Genomic DNA, 16,667 nt, shown 5'->3' with positions numbered 1-16,667 from the left:
ATTTGAGCCACCCAACAATTAACTGTTTTGGAATACTTCACCTTATTGATTTATCTGTCGGTGAACCGTATTTGCAAGGCACTGATTAAAAACATTGAAAGGCAACCAAATATAAGAGCATCAGAATGGAAGCAGCATGAAGTGTGTAACTGTGGACAGAGAAGAGATGACGCCCTGAAGAACAAGCATTTGTTGTGTCTTAGTGAAAGGAAATCAAAGTCTCTCCGTCACATGTTGATATTTATGAAGTCAGGATTCTCAGGGACAGAAGATGACACTTCTGGCACAGCCGAGATATTGGATGAATATTGTTTTTTCTGTTTCAGGGAGAACTTTGGAGGAAGCAGGACATGGGGATAATAGCACAGGAGCTCACAGAGATGAGGCCTTGCAGAGCCATTTCACATGCACACAAGTAATCTGATTATTTAAGTGATCATGTGAACATCACATAATACTAGTTATTGAAAACACTAATTTTACCAATAATCTGATTTATTTCCGCATCTGATTATCAGATTTTATTCTTTCACACCTCAGATTGTGATATAAGCAGAGAGTAGAAAGCAAAAAGCTGTTTTCTTTATGGATAATAAATGAAGGACAGCAGAAGCATGTAACGTCATTGACAGATCTATGACCTTTGTAGGACTGAATGGAGTTAGAAACTGAAAGAAATCAGATATTAGATTGAAACCAAGGTTTCAGACCTGCAACCTGTCAAATCTGATTATGGCAGTTCTATGACTTATTAGATTTTAGTTGACATTTAAACAGACTCATTTAGTTTTTTTTTTTTCTGTCAGATTGACCTCTGCACGTTAACAGCTGTTATTAGCTGTAACTCTAATGTTGCTGCTGCACTATATGCGCTTTCTCCCTGAGCTCCGGGTGGTCCTCCGGCTGGATGCCAGCCGACAGCACAGTTGTGTTCAAGGACAAGACAGATGACAGCTCCTCACACTGCAAACAAATCCTTTTAAAAATCAACAACATATCTGAGCAGTTAATCTGAGTTAAATCCACTTCCAGGAGAGTTTATGAACCATGTAATTCAGCCTCTGAAATTCACTGCATGGTAGTTCACTGACTGAAAAGTGCTGGTATCTTTATCCTTAATTCCAAATGTTTTCTTGTGTTTTCTTTTTTTCATATTAGGATTTGATAACCATTTGGATCGTGGCATTTATTTCACTGCTGGTGTTCTGACAAAACTGTCAGTCATTGTTCAACAATGCTTCTACTTTCAGAGAGATTTTTCTGCTGAACACAGAAGTTCAAGAAGTGGCCCCACTGAAAGAGGCTGCCACCTTTATCAGAGTCCCGATGAGATGGAACGGCATTGGCAGAATCCTCAAGAATTGGTTTTAAATCATTGGCATGGACATGAATGTAGACAGTCAGGGTTGCAGAATGGCCGCTTATCATATACCCCTGGAGAACTGGATGGAGGCCGGTGGCATTTGATATGGACGCCCACCATCTGGAGACATTTATACATCGTCCAGACAGAGCTGCTGCTAGCCGGTGATCCGCCCTGTGGCCGCTCAGCCGTCGCCCAAATTTTGTAATGGCGTCATCCCCGCCGGTCACAGGACTGCCACCACGCAACTTCAAAATGGGCCTGAACGCCCACTGACCGATGCCAACCTTTTAGAGAAAAATTGTCCGGTCGCCGTGTATCTTTTACTTTTTCTTAAAACCTCCATGTATAAAACTTCAAATGCTGCCCTGCGACTTCCGGCCAAATTTGCTGAAAAACTTGCATTTAGGTCGTCGCGCTGCGGCATTTTGGGATATGTGACAGCTACGAATTAAAACTCGTCCTTTAGAAAAATTCTGTTTGTCTTTCACTGAGAGGTACAGTACCGTACTGCCTTTTTTTTATCATGTATGAATTGTTTTTCTCCTCAAGTAAAATAGTTCTAAAAGCATGAATGTTTTCAAACAGAAATGCTTCTTGTGTTGACAACTCTATCAACTCACAGTTAGAATCATATTTGTTGCGTTTCTCATCCCCCAAAAATCATTAAATGTGTTGACTCTGTGTGTCGGTGAAGAACAAAGAGGGGACAGAAAAATCTGATCTGGCATCTACCATGAATGGATCCTCCACCCCTTTCCTAGTTAAACAACACATCAGATTAGAACTTGATTTACCGGATGTGTAACTCAGCATACATATCTAATTCTTTGTTTCTGGTGGGAACAGCATAACTTCACCACAGAACCTAATGATTAGACAGTGGCAAGAGAATCAGAGGAAAAAGGAGGAAATCACAAATGTGTCTAGGCAAAAAGAAATATACTTTTTTAAACTTTAAAAAACATTTGACTCTCAATCATATCAATCCTACCCGACTAGCTGGATATATGTATGGACAAGAGAAGCAGATTTACGTTGGATAAAACGCTATTTAACAGGAGGATAAGAATTGGTCAAAGACCAAGTAGATTAATTGTGGTGTCCCACAAGGATCAACTCTGGTCCCACTGCTATTCAGCATTTACATAAATTATAGATAAAATGTTTCAAAACTTTTAAAACTCACAGTTTTTGCTGACACTACAAACATATTTTATTTTACAGATAATCACAAGGAATGTAGTAACTATAGAACTAAATAAAATAAAAACTTGGGTGGAATACAATAAAATAGATTTGAACTTAAACAAAACAAAACGAGCAATCAGAATTGCACATAAAGTCAGTTATCTTGATCATACAAACACTTTGTTCTATCAATCCAGACTTTTAAAACTGTATGAACTTCTTTGTTTTTACGTCTATACGGGACCAGTGGGAAAACTTTACCATGCAATGTCCAAAAACAGTTCCTTAAAAATAAAGGAGGCTGAACTTAAAACCTTTCTTAAAACCTTTTACCGCTCATCCAAGTGGTTTCATCAGTCTGGTGAGAGCTAATGAGAGGAGTTCCCTTTTTTGTCAAATCTAGTTGCTTAAACCCAGTTGAGCAGCAATAAGAGTAAGAGTTCATCTTGTAAAAAAATTCTCCCAGCCTTTACTAATCTGCTCATGTTTAATAGAATATTTTCTCATTAGAATTGATTCCTTTAAATTCTGAATTGTTCAGTTTCACAATCTTAAAATATGGTCAATCACAATATAAATCTGTGTTTTAGAAGATTTAAAGAGAGTTTAGCTGGGTGTGAATCTCAAAATAGAGTAAAAAAAGAGTCACTTTGGGTGCAGGCGTCAGGAACTGGAGGTGTGGGACCCAAAATGCAGGAAAGTGGGCTTAGTGGCCTCACATTTAAAGTCCCATTCCAATTATATTTTTATCTGTTTTAAATTGATTCATGTGGCCTTCTAATTATCATTATTCACTTTTTAGCCAAGATCAAAAAAACCTGTCACATTTTAAGACCTAGTTTCTGCAGAGAGGCAGAAATTCATCAGAAAGTTGTCTCTGAGTTTTGGCTGAGACTGTTAGCACAGAAGTATTTCCATTGGAATTGGTCTTTAATAAGTACATTTCAGCAGAACTAAAACTGTGGAGAAACAAAGGAGGGATGAAGCAGTTGATCTGACTATGTAGAACTGAAAACCAGACATTTCTATACACTGAGGACAATTAACAGAAATGAAAACAGCTGCAGATGATCAACGTGAATCTTATGTGACTGACAAGAGATAAAACGTGACAAAAACCATCACTGAAAAAACAAAGCAAACTACAAAATCCTCACAGCAACAGTATGATAATAACATTAAATATTAATAATAATGTCAACAGAAAACTTGTAGGATTTGTGTGTTTGAAATATTACCATCTGTATTAAACGTGATTCATGTTGATTGTGCCTGCAGCATAATGCCAACATAAATAGCCTCCAGTGGTTTATTGCTTTGGATCTCTTTCAAGTCCACAAAAAGGTGAATGAACTCATGTTGATAATACTTTGTTCCCATAAGTAATAACAACTGTGTTACTTTCACCTCCACAGGTCTCATAGCTGAGTACTTATCTATTAGTACCTCATTTTAAAATTCCACTTAATTTCCATTTTCTTTAAATAATAAAATAATATGTGTTTTTGCTGCCCTTTTCCAACTCTGAGCCCCTGCCCCCCTTTGATCCTGTCCACGTCCCTCTGCGGGACTATAAATTTGACAAACATTTTTTCATTCAGAGCAGGCTTTAGTTATAGATAAAAATTAATGTGTTTTTTGGAACAAAGACTGAAACTGCCTCACTTATATGAAAGAACTCAGTTTGTGGAGAGATGACCGGAGGGATTATGAACATGTATCCCCTAAAGAACGATGTAGACGTTTTGAAACCATTTTTGTGAAGCAACAAGGATGTTTGAGGGGAACCTGCGCTCTGTGTTTAAAAACATCCACAACATTCAAACATGATGAATATGCATCAATAACCAAGATATACTGTCATATATGGACAGAAGCAGAACCTCCTTTTTTCCTCATTTACCTACAATAATAAGCTTTTATATGTTATAAAACGGTCACAAATACAACAGCCACTGCATAATGGGGAGGCATCAAAAGAATCTTCAAGATTTTTTTTTGAAAATTGTTGAGGTCACGAATGTAGACAGTGGCAGTCAAGCGACCGTCAGGCCCACTTTTCACTGGGCAGCTGGTGGCATTTCTTATGGATGGCCACCATCCAGAGACATTTACACATTGTGCAATAAGAGCCGCTGCCGGCCGGCCGGCAATCAGGCTACCACCGCCATGTGCTCGCCCAGCTGTCGCCCAATTTTGTAATGGTGTCACCCCTGTCACCTTGCAACCTCAAAATGTGCCCAGTGACCGATGTCAACTTTTACAGAAAAATTGTCCAGTCGTCGTTAAATTAAATTTTTTCTTAAAACCTTCACAGCTACCATTTACCATGTAATAACACAACTCCCGCCTCCTGATTACAAATGCTGCCATGTGGCCACCAGCCAAATTTGCTGGAAAACTTGCATTTACTTCACCACAAGAGGTCACACAGCATGTCATGTGGAATCGTTGGATCCACAGCTCCTCTGTAAAAATCACCAAGATTTCCTGCGTTACTGCTGCCACGTCTAAGGAGCTTCCCCATATGAGACGCTGTGTCTCCTCTGACAGATGAGGATGAGCGCCAGTGCCGTGGCAGACATTTGAAAATATCTTGTTGTGTTATCAAACAGAGAAAAGGTCCAGCTGCTTGATTCTTAGAAGGTTTATTTTTTAATATCAGTGAACATTATGGCCTTTCATTGAATTTCAGCCCTCTACAACACAGACATGGAAAGATTGAAAAGAAGGACTGTAATCATTTAAATTGGGAAACAATGTCTTAAAGTTGAAACTTTATTATAGTGCTGAGGTTTATAAAGGTTTCTGTTTGAATGTTACTGTTATTTTTTAAGACACATTCCTGCTGTTCGGCTCGTCATGTTTGAATTTAAACTGATAAATTTCACATCCTCAGACTGAAAGCTGACAGGGTTGTTCATTGGAAAACATCATAAATACATTCTGTCTATGTTAATTCTGGAGACTGGTATTGTTGAATGAAATGTTTGTGTTCTTGAAAACATGAACAATGTTTTGTTTTCCATATACACGCTGGTTTTGGGTTGAGAAACACTTTCTAGGGACTACAGTGTTTTTAGAGCTACAGAAATAAAAAACTAAAAATTAAAAGCTGACAAGGGACAGACTAATGTTTAAATGTTTTTCTTTTTTGTTGCTTTAAACTGTTCTTGATGTCTTTTGGACATCACCTCAGACTATTGATTAGGTTGTCTATTTGGACCCATACATGGGAAAGCAAAGAAACTTCATGGCCGTACTGTTCTTGCATGGTTAAAAGTGGCTTATGCAAATTTATAATATTATTCAATGTTTGTTTTTCAGAGATAATTATTAGCAAAGAGATGCTTTGGCCACTTGTTTTTCCAGTCAGCGCTAAGTTTTTCCATTTTCTGTGAAGTGGGTGTTCAAATATGTCACAAATATAAAGGAATAGTGGCTCATATTAACATCGGATGTTTCTGATTGATGGTTGTAAACAGGCGTATCTGAAAAAAGGCAGGGCAAATTGTGTGTGGGCACAGAGAATGACTAAACCAAGTTCCAACTGGTGTTTTGAAGCCAAGCTCAGAACCACGGCTGAAGTTCCTAATGCATTAGAAACTCATTACATACAATTTGAAGCATTTAATTTGAATTTGTCATCGTCTAAACAACAAACCCTACAGTGTTTTTCAGTTGCCCCCAGACTTTATTCTATTACTTTATTTATTCAAACTTTATTCTTCATTCAACTTTTCATTTCATTTTTCATTTATCTTTTTTTTTGTTGTTGTTGTTTTTGCAAATATTGAATATGAAACTGAAGGAAAATATAGTGGGACAAAGATAAAAGATATCCTTTAGCAGATTGCTTCTATGTTTATGTCGAGATGTTTAAGTGGGTCTGCAGAGTTCTGGAAGTGAACTGTAAACAGTTTACAGAACAGACCTAAGATAGGAGAACATACTGCTGTGTTGTGCTTTCCTGGTTATGGCGATCAGGTGGGCATCGGTGGAAAGTCACTACAAACGACAAGTACTCTTTGCTTGTAAACTATTCCCTGTCTTGAGCAGTTAAGTACAGAGAATGGCTTTCAACAGTCTTACTATAATTTTTCTCTGATTCTAACTTGTGCACAGAACAGCAACAGGACCAATCCATTCTAAATCCCAACTCATATTAACATACAAAACTGATGTTGTAGGTGTCTCCAACTCATCGTCTTTTGACATGCTGGCTGTTCCCATTAAATCACAGGTCCCCAACCCCCAGGCCGCGAGATGTAACATGTCGAATACTTTGATGCGGCGCACACTGGTACCCTATCCCGGTACCGATTCGCGTTCAGGCCCGGTTTGCTCCCAGTACCATGTCTAGTACTGGTTTAGATCCAGTACCAGGTCCAATAGTAGAATAGGGTTAGGGTACTGGGCTTTGGTAACAGTACTGGACGTATCCCGAGGACCAGTCCACATCCAGTACTGCGTCCCCAGGGTTCCATATCCTACATTTTACCAACAGCCAGCAGCTAAAAAAATGACGCGTTGGGGACACGCAAAAAACATCAGAAAGTGACGTGGAGGGGTCCTTAACCAAATGTCGATACATGACGACTTGAGGGTGAGAATGTGTTGATGGGACCTGTCCATGCGATGAGCAGTAAGTACCCTCTAATTCCACACAAACTGAGTCTTAACTTCTAGTATTGATTACTTCACTTAACCAATAAGAACAGGCGGATGGGGATATCTTATGTTCCAGTAATAACCTTATTTACTTTTGAGCATATCCAATGAGAGCGTTTTAAGCCAGACACCCTTCCTGGCACAACACTGTATTTTATTGGGCTGGGGAAGAATCCAAACTGGATTCAGCTCATTGTAACCCTTGTTGCAGTGACAACTGTCTTTGAGTATCTTTTAAAAGCACTATATGATTAAAATCTACTATTATTTATTATTATTAATACTTAATTCCCATCAAATGTATCATGCTACTTGTATTAACATCAATACCAAAATGTTTTTCTAGTTAAAACTTTGAACAAGAGTTCAGTGCTTTCACAATGAAGAGAATGTTATCTTAAACAACTCCAAATCTGGTCTCAAAGAAGTTTGTTCCTTTCAAAAAGTTGGTCTGAATCAACATTTCAATGGCAACTACGAGCCAATCATGAGTGAGCTTGTTCAAAGTCCACACCCCTTCCTGTAAAAGTGGGAGAATATGTCAATCAAATGTTCAGAGTGGGGCCAGTGGACATCACTTTACTGAGGCATCTGATTGGTCAGTTTATACCTTAGATAACTTGCGATAAAAAAAAAAAAAAAAGGATTATCAAGAAGATGTTAAGAAAATGTATCCGAGTAAAAGTGGTTTTTCTGAGACAGAATGACTGAGCAATTTATTTCTCTGTAGTAGTCTATGAGATTTTGACTTCTTGGAGCAAACAGGTACTTCCTGTTTGAAAGGAGAGTCACTCACTTTTCATACATGTTTTTAGCTAAACATGTTTCTTTATAAACCCCTAATACCTAAAGACAAATATTTTGTGAACTAAAAAGATGAAATGTAATCTATTTCTAAAGTTGCGCACATCTAGAAATAAACAATACCGTTTTTGAGAAGATCAATATTAAAATGTGTAGTTGTTTGGCACAACTAGAGTCTTCTCCAACAGTCTTTAATAAAATTAGATGCGATTACTGATCTATATCTTTTCAAGAATTTCAAACTTTGTGTTCCCAACTAAATATTCAAAGGACCTAGTTTGTCTGTTTGGGTTTGGATTTTGAATATAGATAGAACATCATTTTTAAATACCTGAACTGTTGCTGAATGAAACAACAAGAATAAAATAAAAGGTTAAAAACTGATTAGAAACAACAAAGATTTTTATGTTCAAATGAATCTAAGAAATTAGAAAATCTTATGAGCTAAATGTATTGAAGACATGTTAAACTATCCTCAGAGAATGTTTGTTGTCTTACTAATGACAGTATCCCATGAGGCTCAGCACATCAAGTGGATATGCTGTTGAACATGGATGGATGTTCTGTGTTACTGTGGCAACCGCTGCTTTAGTTTCAGCAGGTCTCTCATCTGTCTCACCTCTTCTTATGCTTTGCCCCTTCCCTCCCTACTTCTTAGATCCATCGTTGTCCTCACCATTTTTTTTATAAAACCACCTTGAAACGTACTTCAATGAGATCTAGCCTTCCTAAATGTTTCCTCTTTACATCATTGTAATCCCTGTGTGGTTAAGGAAAACCACTGTGGATTTCGGAGTTGGGAGAAGCAGAATCTGCTCTGAGATCTTCAACCCCATCTGGTTCGTCTTGCTCTGTATATCTTGACTTCATTGTGTTTCTACTACTGATCCTCTCACACTCTCTGTAGACTGCTCGTCACACAACAAACATAAACGACAAATACCCCCTACAGTCTAACAGACGTCGAAATTAGAAAACATTTCATTGTGTCATCTTAAGTCACACAGAGGGAAAAAGTTTGGAATGAACGTTTGGGCTAAAATTCTAACCCACTTTCCTAAAAAAACTGTGTTTTTAGATAAGATTTAATGTGACAGCTTAGAGTAAAGAGCATAGTTAGCTCGGTTGGGAAGTTTTATCCACTCTGGTGGAGTTGGAGACAAAACTAACCGTCGATCACTATCATCCCCAGGCCTCAGCTGTGGTTCTTAACTTACTCTTCATCTTCATGTGATCATTATGCTGTCAAAGAAACATTAAAGATACTATATCATGACAATGACGTCAACAGCTTCTGTTAGACTCTGGTTTCCTCTAAAGCTGTACATCTCAAAGACTCAACGGGGATTTTGTGTTTGCATAAATCTGCATATTTAGATGTATTTCTATGACCTGAGCTTCCAGAGGTACAATAATCCCTTTATGTTCCCCTAAACATTAAAAAAGTTGACCAAAATGTGTCAAAAATAATATTGATGTTTATTAGGGCTGTCAGATTTGTCGCGTTAATTATGCGTTAATTTGACATGTGCATGACGCCGACAATTTTTTTGATGCATTAATCGCAGATTTTCTCATACGTGCCTTTCCACACTGCGTGCAGGCATCCCTCATCGCCCTCCAACTCACCGGCTGCTCTCACTAGATCACGGGCGGGTCTCCAACCACCGAGTTGCTAGCTAGAACCGGCCCGGCGCTAGGACCTGGAGAGCTCCTGCACTCTAACCGGTTCGCGTCCAGTACCACGTCTGGTGGTACCGGCTCGTGTCCGGCGCCGCGTCCTGAGAGCTGCGGACCCCCGACGTTCCGAACAGCAAGCGCACCGGGGGACGTTTTAAATGTTCTGGAGGTTTAAGCGTGATCCAGCCCCAGCATAGCGGTCTGTCTGCCGGCATATTCATGGCATGAGCTCAGCTGGACACGTCGCTGCATCGAGCTGCAGCCAGAGAACGCGGCGGCAGTAACAGACTGTCAAACTATCCACAGAGTATCCCGCTTTTCTCAGTCTTTAATGTTTTAAAAAACAAAAGTTAATTGGAAATGATAAATCTCTATTTCATTTATTACTGTAGTTCAGCAGAGGAGGAAAAGATTTGGTCCTGACAAAAAATGAACATGAAAGTGTTATGGAAATTTTATTTTTTAAGTTTTTTATTTTATTTTACTGAACGTTGATTGAAGTTTTGAATTTAAAATGCCCTTCACTTGCACTTGGGCTTTTGTTAGGCATTTTATGTTACAGCCTTTTATTGTTAAGAAAGTTTATCTCAATACAATGTTACAAAATAAAGTATTTCTGATGAAAACTATTAATTTTTCCATTCTTGTTTTCATAATTAATTTAGAACTGCTAAATTCCACGAAGCACACATTTTTTTCCTAAAAAAAGGTCACATATTAATTTGTGATTAATCGCGAGTTAACTATGGACAATGCGATTAATCGTGATTAAAAAATGTAATCGCCTGACAGCTCTAATATTTATTAATAAATGAAAATGGAATAGATATAGTTTAGGATCACAAGACACATCTTTAATAAACAAGTATAAACCACATGTAACTTTGTATAATGGTATAACTATGTCACTGTGTAATATAAACAGCGTTTTCTATAATACAGAATTTCATCAAAGGATATAATCTTCATTTAAGTAAATTGATGATGACCGACAGATTTAATTCCCATCTTTGTATTTTAAAGATATGAAGCTCTAAGAGTAATTTAAAAAATATCTTTAAACTTTGTCACAGTGTAGTGATTCTATAGTTTGGAAAGGAACACATACTGTATATGTTCAGTGCTTTTTCTTACATATAAATATCCACCAACATATGATGAATGGCATGTTACCATGTGATTAAATAATGAGACTGAAAGGGATTAGCGAGAGTGTAAAATAAAATTTGGAAAAGTCTAAATGCAAACAAACAGAAGACTAAACTGATCAAATACTCAAATACGCCAATATTTCGATCAAGGAGGGAGTCAATTGTGTCCAAAAGATTTATCAAAATACCCAACTCCAAAACCACCAGATGAAAAGCTTCTACAAGTGTTGGGCATCAGTTTGACTTGGAATGATTTCACGTTTGACGGCAACTTTTATTTACAAATAAGGGGCACAGTTATGGACAGAAAACTTCCTCTGCCAATGCCAACATTTTCACGGCCAATTTGGAATAGGAGTGCTATCTAAATGCCAACAGAAACAAAGCCACTACTTGCGTTATTTAGATGACATTTTGGGGTTTCTAGATGGGATCTAAGAACGAGTTTGAAATTGTTGTGGTAGTTTGAAATTCAAATGATTGGTCTATAACTGAAATTAATGAGAACAATAATACTTTATAGACACCACCGTCTTCAAAAGACAAAATTATCTATCTGAATTCATTTCAGAATTACTGATACATGTATTGCAATACAGGAAAAGTTTACACCCAAGACACACCTTCCTGCAAACATCCAAAAGCACTTTGAAAATAAAAAAATACAGCCTCAATGAAAAAGTTTAAAGGAGGCAGATGTGTCTGGTGGGAAAAGCGGCGGCTGTTTGTCTGCTTTAGCCCACTTTGGACTGCAGTCACTGTGATTTTTTTCTTATCTTTTTTCTGTGTTCTGTCTTTTTCCACATCCTGTTTGCATTTCACTGCATTTACATTTACAATGTTGCACTCATAAAAAAACATTTCCTATTGTTTAACTTAAAAAAAATAATTAATAAAAGAAAATAATATATGTGTAATTCTGCTTCTAAGTGAAACATAAAAGGACAAAGGCAGAGTAACATCTCTTGGGTATTAAATGGATCTCAAACATTAATTATGTCAAGATGGAGGGTAATGTTCTATATTACTTTGCCTGCAAATGGCTTACTGCCATGCAAATTCAATTATATCTGTGTGGATGGAATCTGTATCATACTGAGTTTTCATCAGCAGTTTAATACTTCCTTATAAAAATTTAGGGGGATGCTTTGTAGTAATTTTGTGCTTCGGTAGCTTCATTAAAACTATGGACAAATGTCCCAAAATGCCACCGCGCAGTGACCTGAATGCAAGTTTTCCAGCAAATTTGGCAGGTGATCTCACGGCAGCCTTTGTAATCGTGATGTAGCAGTCGGATTATTGCATGCCGCAGGTTGGCCGCTGAGGTTTTAAGAAAAAGTTCAAATTAAATCCTGACCGGACGATTTTTTGACATTGGTCCGTGCAGCACATTTAAGGGTTGTGCCATGGCAGTCCAGTAACAGGCGGGTGGCAGGAAGGCAGCAGCACAAGGTTCCCTAATTGTCTGATGATTGGATGATATCAGACTGCCACCCTCCAGCCCAACACATTCTCATTCCCAAGTCGCCACATATTGAAGTTTGGTTAAGGACCCCTCTGTGTCACTTTTGTCGGACGTGGGACCGGACACGGGCCAAACCTCGGGACGTGGCCGGTACTCTAATCCTAGCCTGGTCTGCATCTGGTATTGTGTCCAGAACTGGTACTGGACACAGATCAGTACCGATCCGTGTTTGGTACCAGGTTAAGGCTAAGGTTAGGATACCAGTACGGCCCCTATACCGGACCGGTACAGGAGGTTGGGGAACCTTGATTTAATTGGAACAGCCAGCACGTCAAATAGCGAGTTGGGGACCCCAAAACCTCAATTTTTGACGTGTAGGGTCCTTAACCATGCCTCAACATGAGACAAATTAGGAATGAGTTGTCCAGCCACCCCCTTCCCCCTGTGCTGCTGTCCTATTGCCACATACAACTTCTAACATCGGACAGTGGTGGGGGGACAGCAGCACAGAGACAAGCGAGGACACTCAACGAGGGCTGTTGATATTGGGCAGAAGCCAGCCGATGACCGAACGTCAATCTGATGATCCCGGCCACTGTGGGTCAAAATGAAGACAGCAGCTACAGAAAGTTCACCATGGTGTTGATTATGATGCAACGATACTTCGTGAATTGGTACAAAACCATTCCAACTCATCAACATTTTCATTGTTGCAGAGAATAAAAAAATATATTTTTTCACGACCTGTGACTAAATTTAGAAATGAAGAACTGATGCCTTTTCTCCATGCAGGCTGTGTGTGTGCATAGCGGAGGGGCTGCGTGCTCCTCAGCTACGCTCCCCTCCTGGGAAATTTACCTGAGAATCCTAGCTTGACTGAATTGTTACATCCCTAGTGTTAGTAGCACTACAGCCACTCCAGGACCTGTGCATAGACGAAATGTAGTTGATGCTGAGAGGAATACAAAGAATACAAAATATTGTGCTTTCTTGGGAGGCATGTTGTCTAAAAGCGTGTAAATTGACAAGATTATAATGTGTGCTTAAAGTCTGAGTTGCAAATGACCAATGGCCTGCTTTTTATATATCCTTGGACTACCGGGCAGCTGGCAGATGATGGCACTTAATATGGACGCCCGCTCAGAGCTGCTGCCGGCCGGCAACCCAGCTGGTACTGCCCTGTGGTGACAGCAATTTTCAAAATATAGTACAATGGCATGAAATCTTGAAGATTTTGCGATGCCTCTACATCGAGTGGTGGCAGTTGTATTTGTGTCCATAGCATAAAAGTGCATACCTGGTTTCAATTGCAATCCTTCCCTCCAAACTGGTTTTTAATGATGTATTAGACACCGACTGACCGCAGCTCAAATTAAACTGTGTCATGCAGAACTCTGGACCCTTCTAGTGTTCATTCACATTTGTGGAGAAAACCTGCTATGGTTACAAGTGAAGTGTATCTACTTAAAAAATTCATGGCATCCAAAATGTCGTAAGAGCTGGAGCTCGTTATGACACATTGGGGTGACTCTCCCTCCAGACAAATATTCCTGCCTTTCTGTCCTCCATCAACATCAGCTCTCTCGTACTAGATTCAGAAAGATGGAGGACATTTGAATCATCTCACAGTAGTAAAGTTGCATTTTATTGTTCAATTCTCCACCATTAATATTACATATTGAAACAGTGCTGCTATGAGGACTGAGCATGTTTCCACTGACATTTAAATGTCTCTGCTTCCAGCATCAGACTGAATGAACTCAGCATCAGCGTTTGGCAGCAGCAGCAGCAGCTCAGTCATTACAGTCACTGTAGTTATAAATCCTTCTGTCAAAGGCCAAAGTTCTCCTTCCAACATGCAGCCAGTATGACCACCCGAGTGCAGCAACAATGTTTAATCAAGCAGGGATTCAACCTGGTTGTAGAGTCACCCTTCAGAGACGCTTAGCATCCCGTTGATATCTGACTCATAAGTTGTTGTCATTTTTATTACACAGCACAGTGAATATGGACGATAAGTCTTGACACCAGAATCTAAGCTTTGAGTTTAGCTTTGCCTTGACAAACACGCTCCTATTATTCATACAGATAGAACTGGCATGGCTTCAAATGCTGCTCCCTGCTTTCATCTTTGATATCACTCAGAAAGGTTTCTTCCTGGGAGGTTGATCGCTCTTACAATGACACAATAAATCTGCAAGCAGGGATTGATGTGGGGCAGCAGCACAAACGTTTCTCTTCATTTGAAAAATCAAGGTAAATATTAAGTAAACGAGTGACGGGAAAATGTTTTCTTGATTTTGGTTTAAAGCTGATGGCATACACAGGGAGAAGCTGAAGCCATTTTTCAAACTGAAACTGAAGCGGATGTTCGTCTGACAAAATCTCTGTAGATGTCAGAGAGGAAAACCGTCTCCTCGGGGCTGGAATTAACTCACACAGACAAACATGCCCTCACCGGAGAGCACAGTTCATTTACCGCACATTACAAATTCTCCAACTTCCACTGTTCCAACAAGCCAACATCTAAGACACGCAGGGACCACAAGCGTTTACTCTGAGCTCCACTTGCATTTATGACAGCGCATCACAATCCCAAGTGAAATGTTTAGACAGTGGTGGCTTTGGGGCTGGACCTGACAAGGGAAGCATTCAAGCAACGCTTTTTTAAACCTCCTTTTATTCTGATAGATAGTATGAAATGATGAAAACCAATTAGAGCATTAAGAGACACTAATGCAAGATCCAAGAGCATTAAGCCATCTGCCATTGAGTAAAGAATGCTGCAGGGCTGTCTAATTGAATTTCATCTCCACACTGTAAATCTTGCAAGTGACCCAAATCAGATGAAAGTTTACAGCGACATGTAGTGAATGAAAAAAACTAACTCCTTTTGAAAAACTGTCACAAAATCTTAGGCTTGTTTGCAGTGGAACAGGCTGCACATTTGCTCCTGCACAAAGCCTGGCCGGAAATGTTTGTGTGAAGAGTGCAAACAGGCATGGCTGTTCCAGCATGCTTTCAAGAACAGGATGTGACAGTGACGGATCGGCATTCAGCTCTGAATCAAAACACACAAGAAAAGGAAAAACATCCATAAATCTCCCTTTCAATGATTTTCTAATTAAGCCATATGCAAAATGAGCATTCAACTGCCTGCTGTGCTAAATGAAACAGAAGAATGCTACTGTCCCTCTTCTAAAGGGTTTTATGAATGAATCCTGGAGTAAACCTGAGCATCGTTTAGGAAACATCTGCAAACATCTCACAGTTGGTGAATCTCTGCTGCATCCACAGGTGCACCATTCCTTCTCCGCCTGTTTGGAGAGTCTGCAGCTTTTAATGGTTAACTCACAGTTGAAGATGCAATGAAGCTGGATTTTAAACAGTAAAAGTTCATGTAAAAACGCAGAACAACGAACATCAAAATGACAAAAGAAAGAAAAGCTTCATGCATCTGATCCGCGCCGGTTTGATTCACCTGCGATCCTCGGCGTCCGTCCGGTTCCGCGTGCGCCTGTGGCAGCCCGAGCGGTGACAGCAACAACTGATGAGCAGAGAGAAGAGATGCGAGGCTTCGCTCTCACAGCCGCTCAAGACGCGCAGCCTCCCGCAGCACGCGCAGGTCAGCGCGCGCGCGCTGCGCGTAACTTTAGTCTGCACCGCGGCTGGAGGACAGCGCCCCGGCGACCGGCGGTGTGGCGCGGCTGCAGAGATGCTGATGTCTCAGCTCCACGCCGGCTCCATCGCCTCCCTGTGAGTTGGTGGTGGTGGTGGTGGGGAGATAATAATTTAATAAATGGGGAGAGGGGGGCAGCGCTCACAAACTGGGCTGACTCAGACGACCACTAGATGGCGCTTCACCGTCAGTGACAGGAAACATATGGCCAATTAGTGAGCCTAATGGAAATTTCACAGACTTGATCACGTGGTTCGCACTCTGCCGTGATCAACCACTTTACCTCATAAAATAGACCGGAAGTATTTATTTGTACTTGTGTTCATTCATGAATATAGGTACTGTGTCTATTTCTGTGAATTTAGAATTGAAATCGAAGTGTGAATGGAAATAAAATAGCTTTAAAATGTTTCTTAGAAAATGCTTTTATTTCTGTTTAGTCCGAGAACATTCTCTCCATCTGTTACATTTATCTAGAGGCCAATTTGTTGTTAGTCTCACTACGATCATCTTTTGTTACATTTTCTAAGTGTTCCAAGTGGTGTTTTAAATATAATTATAACATTTTTAGCCCAAAAAAGTGTTGTTTTCTCAGACATAGTTTCTGCAGAGCAGCAGTAGTTAATTAAAAATGTACCTCTGAGTTGTGTGAAGCGGGTGTTG

General features: G+C 39.6%; 1 protein-coding gene across 1 annotated transcript in view; it reads right to left on the bottom strand.

Moving 5' to 3' along the window:
* Positions 1 to 16,045, bottom strand: part of vwc2 (von Willebrand factor C domain containing 2) — a 38,097-nt gene extending 22,052 nt beyond the window's left edge. Inside the window, exon 1 of the mRNA XM_024296501.2 lies at positions 15,807 to 16,045. The gene's annotated coding sequence lies outside the window, so the exon portion shown is untranslated. The remainder of the gene's footprint in view (positions 1 to 15,806) is intronic.
* Between the last annotated feature and the right edge of the window lie 622 nt (positions 16,046 to 16,667).

This window comes from Oryzias melastigma, linkage group LG15 (genome assembly GCF_002922805.2).
Source record: "Oryzias melastigma strain HK-1 linkage group LG15, ASM292280v2, whole genome shotgun sequence".
In the NCBI taxonomy this organism is placed as follows: domain Eukaryota; kingdom Metazoa; phylum Chordata; class Actinopteri; order Beloniformes; family Adrianichthyidae; genus Oryzias; species Oryzias melastigma.
The sequence above is the reverse complement of the archived record's forward strand: the minus strand, read 5'-3'. Positions and strand labels throughout refer to the sequence as shown.